The sequence below is a fragment of the Bufo gargarizans genome, unplaced genomic scaffold, assembly GCF_014858855.1.
Source record: "Bufo gargarizans isolate SCDJY-AF-19 unplaced genomic scaffold, ASM1485885v1 fragScaff_scaffold_96_pilon:::fragment_2:::debris, whole genome shotgun sequence".
Lineage (NCBI taxonomy): Eukaryota > Metazoa > Chordata > Amphibia > Anura > Bufonidae > Bufo > Bufo gargarizans.
This window is the reverse complement of record NW_025334192.1, coordinates 34,573-42,165: the sequence shown is the minus strand read 5'-3', so window position 1 is coordinate 42,165 and position 7,593 is coordinate 34,573. Positions and strand designations below refer to the sequence as shown.

The following is a 7,593-nucleotide window of genomic DNA, read 5'->3' as shown; positions in this document are numbered from 1 at the left end:
AGTCTGTTATTCGGTTCTAGCTTGGGCCCTGGTCGTCACAGGGTGTGCAGCTGCTGTAGAGGTGGGGACGTAGGCAGAAGTGAGGGGGCCCAAATCGTTGCCCAGAAGGACTTCTGCAGGTAAGTTATCCATTATGCCAACTTTCACTACACCGAATCCGGATCCCCAGTCTAGGTGAACGCGGGGGGTAGGCAGGCCAAATACGTCTCCCCCAGCCACTCAAACAACTACGGGTTGGCCCGTATGCTTATGGGCTGTAAGTAACCAAGTGCCTCTGTACTAGTGTAATGGTAGCCCCAGTGTCCCGTAATACTTGTGCGACCTGTCCGTCGAGTTTGACCGCTTGTCGGTGCTGCTGTCTATTATCCCCGGAATCAGCATGAATTGGATTGAACTCATACAAGACCCCCAGAAATTCCTCAGGGTGAGTGTCCGTGTCCATGCAGTGGACAGCCTGGGTACGGGATGCAGCAGGGGTTGACACAGGGGATGAGTTGTTCCAGGAAGGTCGGGGAGGGCCAAAAGGGCAATTGGCCACTAGGTCTCCTGGTTTGTGGTATCCGTAACATTTCACCTTGGAATACGCTGAACTATTCCTGGAAGGACCAGCAAAATGAGGGGGGCTGGGTGGAACAGAGGCCCCAAACTCCAGTCATGGAGTGGGTCTGGATACAATGGGGACCCGGGCACTGGCTCGAGGATTAGGTCATTATAACTCTGGGTCCAGTCGCCTGGAATCTGCATACTCATCGGCCAGGCATGCCTCTTGTGTCAGGGTGTGGGGATGTCGATCTCTTACCCAGTTGCTTAAGTCCTGCTGTAGATTATTGAAGAAATGCTCCAAGATAATAAGTTATAGCACCTCCTCTGCAGATACGGTCTGGCAACCATTTATCCAATGGGTAGCGGTGCGGTGCAACCTGTTAGCCCATTCCATATGGGTGTCACATCCCCGCTTTTTGGTATCCCAGAATTCCCGCCGGTATGCCTCAGGAGTTGTGGCATACTGTTTAAGTAAGGTGTCTTGACAAGGTGGTATTGTTTTACCTCGTCCTCTGGGATGGCCCAGAAGGCTTCCGCTGCTCTCCCGGATAGCTGGTCGGATAGAATGGTAACCCATTCCTCTGGAGTAGAGATGAGCGAACTTCTGTTTTAAGTTCGGCGTCTAAAGTTCGGCTTCCGGTTAGCGGAGAATCCTGATCTGGATCCGGATATGGATTCCGACTTCCGTTGTGGTCCGTGGTAGCGGAATCAATAATCGGCCATTATTGATTCCGCTACCACGGACCACAACGGAAGTCGGAATCCATATCCGGATCCAGATCAGGATTCTCCGCTAACCGGAAGCCGAACTTTAGACGCCGAACTTAAAACAGAAGTTCGCTCATCTCTACTCTGGAGATACCTGGTTAAGTACACACTACTTTTCAAAGTCCGCCAAATAGCTGTCGATCTCCCCCTCTGCCTCCTGGAACTGTCTAAATGCAGCAAATGGTACCTTCTCCTTTTCTATGCTGGACAGAGTAAGGGTGACTGGGGGTGGCACTGGAGGTCGCTGGGCAATAATTAGTTGCAGCTCGTATTCACTCTGTTCTCGAGCTTCCACTGCTACCTGGGCAAAAATCTGTGCAATCCGTTCCTCAGAGGGGTTTAGCCCATAGATCTCCAACCGCTCCCTCACTATGCGAGCCGTTTTGTCTCCAGATGGGGTAGGGGTTTTAGCCATGGCAGAATTCCGATCCAGCTGCTGTAACTCCGCAATCAGCTCCCTCTTAGGTCGGTTGCTGGCACTCCCTCCACAGCTTTCCGGTAGATTCTTGAAGGTCGTCCTTTTTAGCTGCTCATATCGGCTTTCCATTCCTGCATGCTTCCTGGGGTAGAAGGACCATCCCACTGCTGCCGCCAAATGTAACGGTATCTACCGTTGGCGACGTCCTTCTCCCCCTGGTCAGCATGGCGCTGTAGAGCTGCTCCAGAGACTTCCAAGCCGAGTTGCGATTTCCAGTAGCTGTGCAGCTATTTCAAGAGGTAGTAGTGATATAGCTGTTCCCTACAACACGAGACGAGGCTGCGAGTTGTGGGTAAGAAGATCAACATTTATTGGTGCCACCCTTGGCCTTATAAACCAGTCTTTATGGAAGGGGACCTCCCCTGGGGACCTGATGGAGAACTGCGTGAAAAACACACAGACCAAGGTAAATAATCACACAATCCGGGACAGTCCCACACAATGTCTCCCCTCTGCCTGGGAGATAATCAGGTTAGACACTGTAGGAAACCTAATCATCTCCAGACAGTAAAACCACATTGTGTATAAAGACTCCCATACAGGACGTACAATGTCTCCCCCATGACTGGGAAATAATTAAGTCAGACACTGTAGGTAACCCAATCATCTCCAGACAGTAAACCACATTTTTTTTATAATGCATTAAAAAGTACCCAAAAATCCACAATATTCCAACAGACAAACAGAGGGCTTCTGTTACATGTGTAGGTTGACGTTGTCTTCGTCTCATCTCCTTGGAGACTGGCAGAAGCTCCGTGGCAGGGAGACTCCCCATACGCACATAGCCATATTATTAATACTGAGGGACAGAACTTTTAAAAGAAGGGCAATAATTAAAACTATATATAGTATCCTCAAAAACAATAAGATAACTTGCAGGATAACAGGCCGAACTGGATGGACAGATGTCTTTTTTCGACCTTATGTACTATGTTACTATAACGAGTTATAAACATATTTATCTCTATGAAAGGGGTTTTCTCCTTATGAAAGTACATTATTTACTTATAAACTGCTAAACGTGCTGTAATAAACTAATATAAATATCTGTTAAAAGTTAATTATTAATATGGTTAAATTTAAAGCAAAATTAAATCATTTTTTCATACCCATATCCAGTGTAATTCATACCACAATAATAAACGTGATTAATGTATATTAAAATTCTGTGACACATTATTCAATAATTGTGAATACAGAGTTAAATGTGCATTAATGAAATCTCTGACCCTGCATTCCCTGCACCTTAAACCCTATACCATCAAGGGCACCTCAACCAACATCTGGCAGGAGATTCCTTAACACCAGAATGTGCCCCAAAGTAATTCCTTCTCCTCACTGCACGCCGGCCCAGGGAGCTGCAGAAACGTGAGTAACAACCACTACACCTATCGGGCCATCACACTCACACATTGCCCCTGCGGTCAAGGTCGCAGCAATAGGGCTCTGCCTAGCTGTGACATCACAAGGGGATGGCAACCTGAGGACTGGCTGGCCGCACGGCATTATTTGGGATCATGCGTTATGAGGCTTCTCTCCTCTGCAATTACTTTCACTTTTTAACACGTGCAGCCGCCATTTAGGAAAAAATTATTAATTACCACAAAGCCCGAGGAAATATGGATTAATTTAAAATCAAAGTTTTCTTAAACTTTGGACTAAATTCTGCTTCTGATGCTTCGCTTCACTCAACACTAGTGATTTACATAAAGTTGCACCAGCTCTTCAGATCATAATGTTCATGTATTCCTGGTTCACTAATTATATATTATATAATGACATCAATGACACATTATACACTAAAACTAGGTCACAGATCACACACCCTGAACACACCCATACCCTCAATGTATATATAATAGCACACCAGTAGTATCCCTGCATCACCAGAAGACAATACACAGTGCATCATCCAGGTATGTACCAAAGCTTCTACTCTTATCTGGAAGAAAAGATAATATATTATTTCACCAATATGATAGGTATGTACTAACATCACAGAGGGGCCTCACTTTGGGGCTGGTTCATACCTCTACATGCACTTCAATACGAAGGATCCAGAGATTGGTTCTACCAACTCTTAGAGTAGAAAGCAGGATCAGGCTCCCATTGCTGATTCTTATCCGTTATTTTCTTCTATTGCTTTTCAAATGAGGAGGCAAAGTCCTTCCTAAATTTTTATCACCCACTGGAAAGCAGTTTGAGGCTAGCCAATATATAAAAAATACAATTGTTATGAGGAGCTCACCAGGGTTTAGCACATAATTCCACACAATGGAAAGTAACAGAAATGAAATTTAAAAAATGAGTATATACTATATATCGCTTGATGTTATATGTTTGCACACTAGTTATTTTCCTGAGTGATGTCTGTGGGGACTATTTTATTATCAGCCAGTGTTACTGTAATACTGTTATCAACTCAGCGCATCCAGTTTTCCCTGTGCAGTCACTTGGTTGTCCTGCTGTCACTGTGGGTAACAATGCATTGCATGCACAACAGACAACAATGCACAGTCACACCACACATGACAGCTCCTGACTCCTGAGTCCTCCTGTCCGGCGTCCGCTTCCCTTGAATCCCTTCACTATAAGTATGATCACTCTTCCTGACTCACTCAGTCAGACAATGTACCAAGAGCCGACTGAGTCAGCAAGTGAATCGATTCGATAGCATCCGCGCATGCGCACCACCTAGAGTCTTCGGTTCACTTGCGAGTCAGCTCAGCAGTCAGTGACTCAGCAAGTGAAGCGAAGATCCGATTCATGAATCGGTTCATTTGAATGAGCTGATTCAAATGAACCGATTCATCTGAAAGATCCGAACTTCCCATCACTACAGTCGTCACTGTGTTCCTTCTGCACCGCACTAATGTCACACACACCGCAGCGCTGTTCGCGCACTCATTGGCGCTGCGGGTTTTGCGGGAGAAAGAAGGGACCTCTGAGGAGCGTGGGCACAGAGTTCGCTGAGGTTGTGGTTTTGGATTAAGTGGTAGCCTAGGCAGCTTTACGTCTCAGCCGTGTCTGGTCTGAAAGAAATTGAAAGACTGTGCTGGGCTGGCGGCGCTGCTGTTGCTGTGGGCTGTGGCAGGCCCGGGGAGAAAAGGGGAGAAAAATACGTTATAAAAAAGTCTGATAAATACCAGTGTGAATGAAGGACTGTTGAAAGGGGTTAATAACTACTGAAGGCCCTTACTGTGAAGGGCCTTTAATAGTTATTAACCCCTTTCAGCAGTCCCCCATTCACAGTATTTATTAACCCCTTTCACTAGTCCCCACTTCAGTGAAGGGGGGACTGCTGAAGGGGTTAATAAATACTGTGAATGGGGGACTGCTGAAGTGGTTAATAAATACTGTGAATGGGGGACTGCTGAAGTGGTTAATAAATACTGTGAATGGGGGACTGCTGAAAGGGGTTAATAACTATTAAAGGCCCTTCACAGTAATTGTTAACCCCTTTCAAATGTCCCCTGTTCACAGTATTTATTAACCCCTTCAGAAGTCCCCTCTTCACTGAAGAGGGGACTGGTGAAAGGGGTTAATAACTACTGTGAATGGGGGACTCAGGACTGCTGAACTGAGTTAATAATACAACGCTTTTCCATCCCGTAGAGTCCAGTAAAGCAAAAGCGCTATAGTGACGTATTTTTTTTCTTTTGCCGGGCACTTACTGGGAGAGGGACGTGATTTATAAGGTTGAGGGTGTGGCCTAGAATGTCCTCCTTTTTGGGGTGAAGCAAGTGGCCACCCTAGTCGCGAATCGTAATACTTACCTGTATAGGATAGAACTTAGGAGGGGCCTGGTTCTGTACACGTTGGGGGGGCTTGCAGCAGAACATGGGTGGGGCCTGTAAGGGGGCCCTTGATTTATTTTGCCCCTGGCTACCAATTTTAATTTAAATTAACATCTAAGGCAAATGCATTTGAGTGGGAAACTAACACGTTAAGGACCCAGGACGAGAACGCTCATCCTAAAGGGCCGGTACTTAGTGCCCCAGGACGAGCATTCTCGTCCTGCGGTCCTTCCTCCCCCCCACGTGCGGTGCCGCGATCAGCGGCAGAGATCCGGCTGCTACTGACAGCCGGATCCCTGCTGCATCGACCAGCATCGGTGATAACGCCGATGCTGCTGGATTAACCCCTCATATGCCGCAATCAGCTCTGACAACGGCATATAGGAGGTTTGCGCTCCCTCACCTCATCCATCGGGTCCCCGTGCTACTGTGGAGGGGACTCGATGGTTGCCATGGCAGCCCCAAGCCATTTCAAGGCTTGGGGCCTAGCATGTACAGAGGCCTAAGGGGCCCAGCCCCCAGGTTGGGTTTCCTAGGCAACTATTAACATCATACAGTGTAAGACACTAACAGTTGAAATTTTTTGCGGGGCCATGGAATGGAGCAAAGGATGCGGACAGCACACGGAGTGCTATCCACATCTTTTGCGCCCCCATTGAAGTGAATGGGTACGCATCCGAGCCGCCAAAACAGCGGCCATTTTTTGTCACCTTACATCACAAAATGTGTAATAGAAAGCGATCAAAAAGACATGCACCCCAAAATAGTGCCAATAAAACCGTAATCTCATCCAGCAAAAAAAAAATATACCCTACCTAAGACAGTCGCCCCAAAAAATTAAAAAGAACTATGGATTTCAGAATATGGAGACACTAAAACATGATTTTCTGGTTTAAAAAATGCTGGTTATTGTGTAAAATTTAAATAAAAAAAGTATACATATTAAGTATTTCCGCATCCATAAGAACCTGCTGTATAAAAATATCACATGACCTAACCCCCTTTTTTTTTTTAAGTGTGTCAAAAAAGCCATTTTTTGTCACCTTACATCACAAAAAGTGCAATACCAAGCGATCAAAAAGTCATATGCACCCTAAAATAGTACAAATCAAACAGTCATCTTATACTAAAAAAAAATAGCCCCTACGAAAGACAGTCGCCCAAAAACTACAGTATAGCTTTCAGAATATGGAGACACTCAAAAATGCTTTATTATGTAAAACTGAAACAAACAACCAAAAAAGTAGTCATTTGGTATTGTCACGTCAATAACAACCTGCTCTATAAAAATACCACATGATCTAACCTGTTAGATGAACACTGTCAATAACAATAAATAAAAACAGTGCCAAAACAGCAATTTTTTGTTACTCACAAAAAAGTGTAATATAGAGCAACCAAAAATCATATGTACCCTAAAATAGTACCAACAAAACTGCTTTGCCAAAACGGGGGCATTTTCTTGGAGTTTCTACTCTAGGGGTGCATCAGCGGGTTTTCAAATGTGACATGGCAGCTTAAAATTATTCCAGTGAAATCTGCCTTCCAAAAACCATATGGTGTTCCTTTTCTTCTGGGCTCTGCCGTGTGGCCATACAGCAGTTTATGACCACTTATGGGTTGTTTGTGTAAACTACAGAATCAGGGTAATAAATATTGAGTTGTGTTTGGTTGTTAAATCGTGCTTTGCTACTGGGGAAAATGGATTAAAATGGAAAATCTGCCAAAAAAGTGAAATTCTGAAAATTCATCTCCATTTGCCAATAACTCTTGTGGAACACCTAAAGGGTTAACAAAGTTTGGAATACCTTGAGGGGTTTAGTTTCTAAAATGGTGACATTTTTGGGTGGTTTATATTATGTAAGCCTCACAAAGTGACTTCAGACCTGAAATGGTCCTTAAAGAGTGGGTTTTGGAAATTTTCTAAAAAATTTCAAGATTTGCTTCTAAACTTCCAAGCCTTCTAACGTCCCCAAAAAATAAAATGGCATTCACAAAATGATCCAA

The 7,593-nt window shown here is 44.9% G+C and overlaps 1 protein-coding gene across 1 annotated transcript in view; it reads left to right on the top strand.

The window, feature by feature from the left end:
- The first annotated feature begins 3,664 nt into the window (after positions 1-3,664).
- The window catches only part of LOC122922863 (cysteine-rich venom protein 6-like), a 30,438-nt gene continuing 26,509 nt past the window's right edge, over positions 3,665-7,593 (top strand). The window contains exon 1 of the mRNA XM_044273619.1: positions 3,665-3,705. The gene's annotated coding sequence lies outside the window, so the exon portion shown is untranslated. The remainder of the gene's footprint in view (positions 3,706-7,593) is intronic.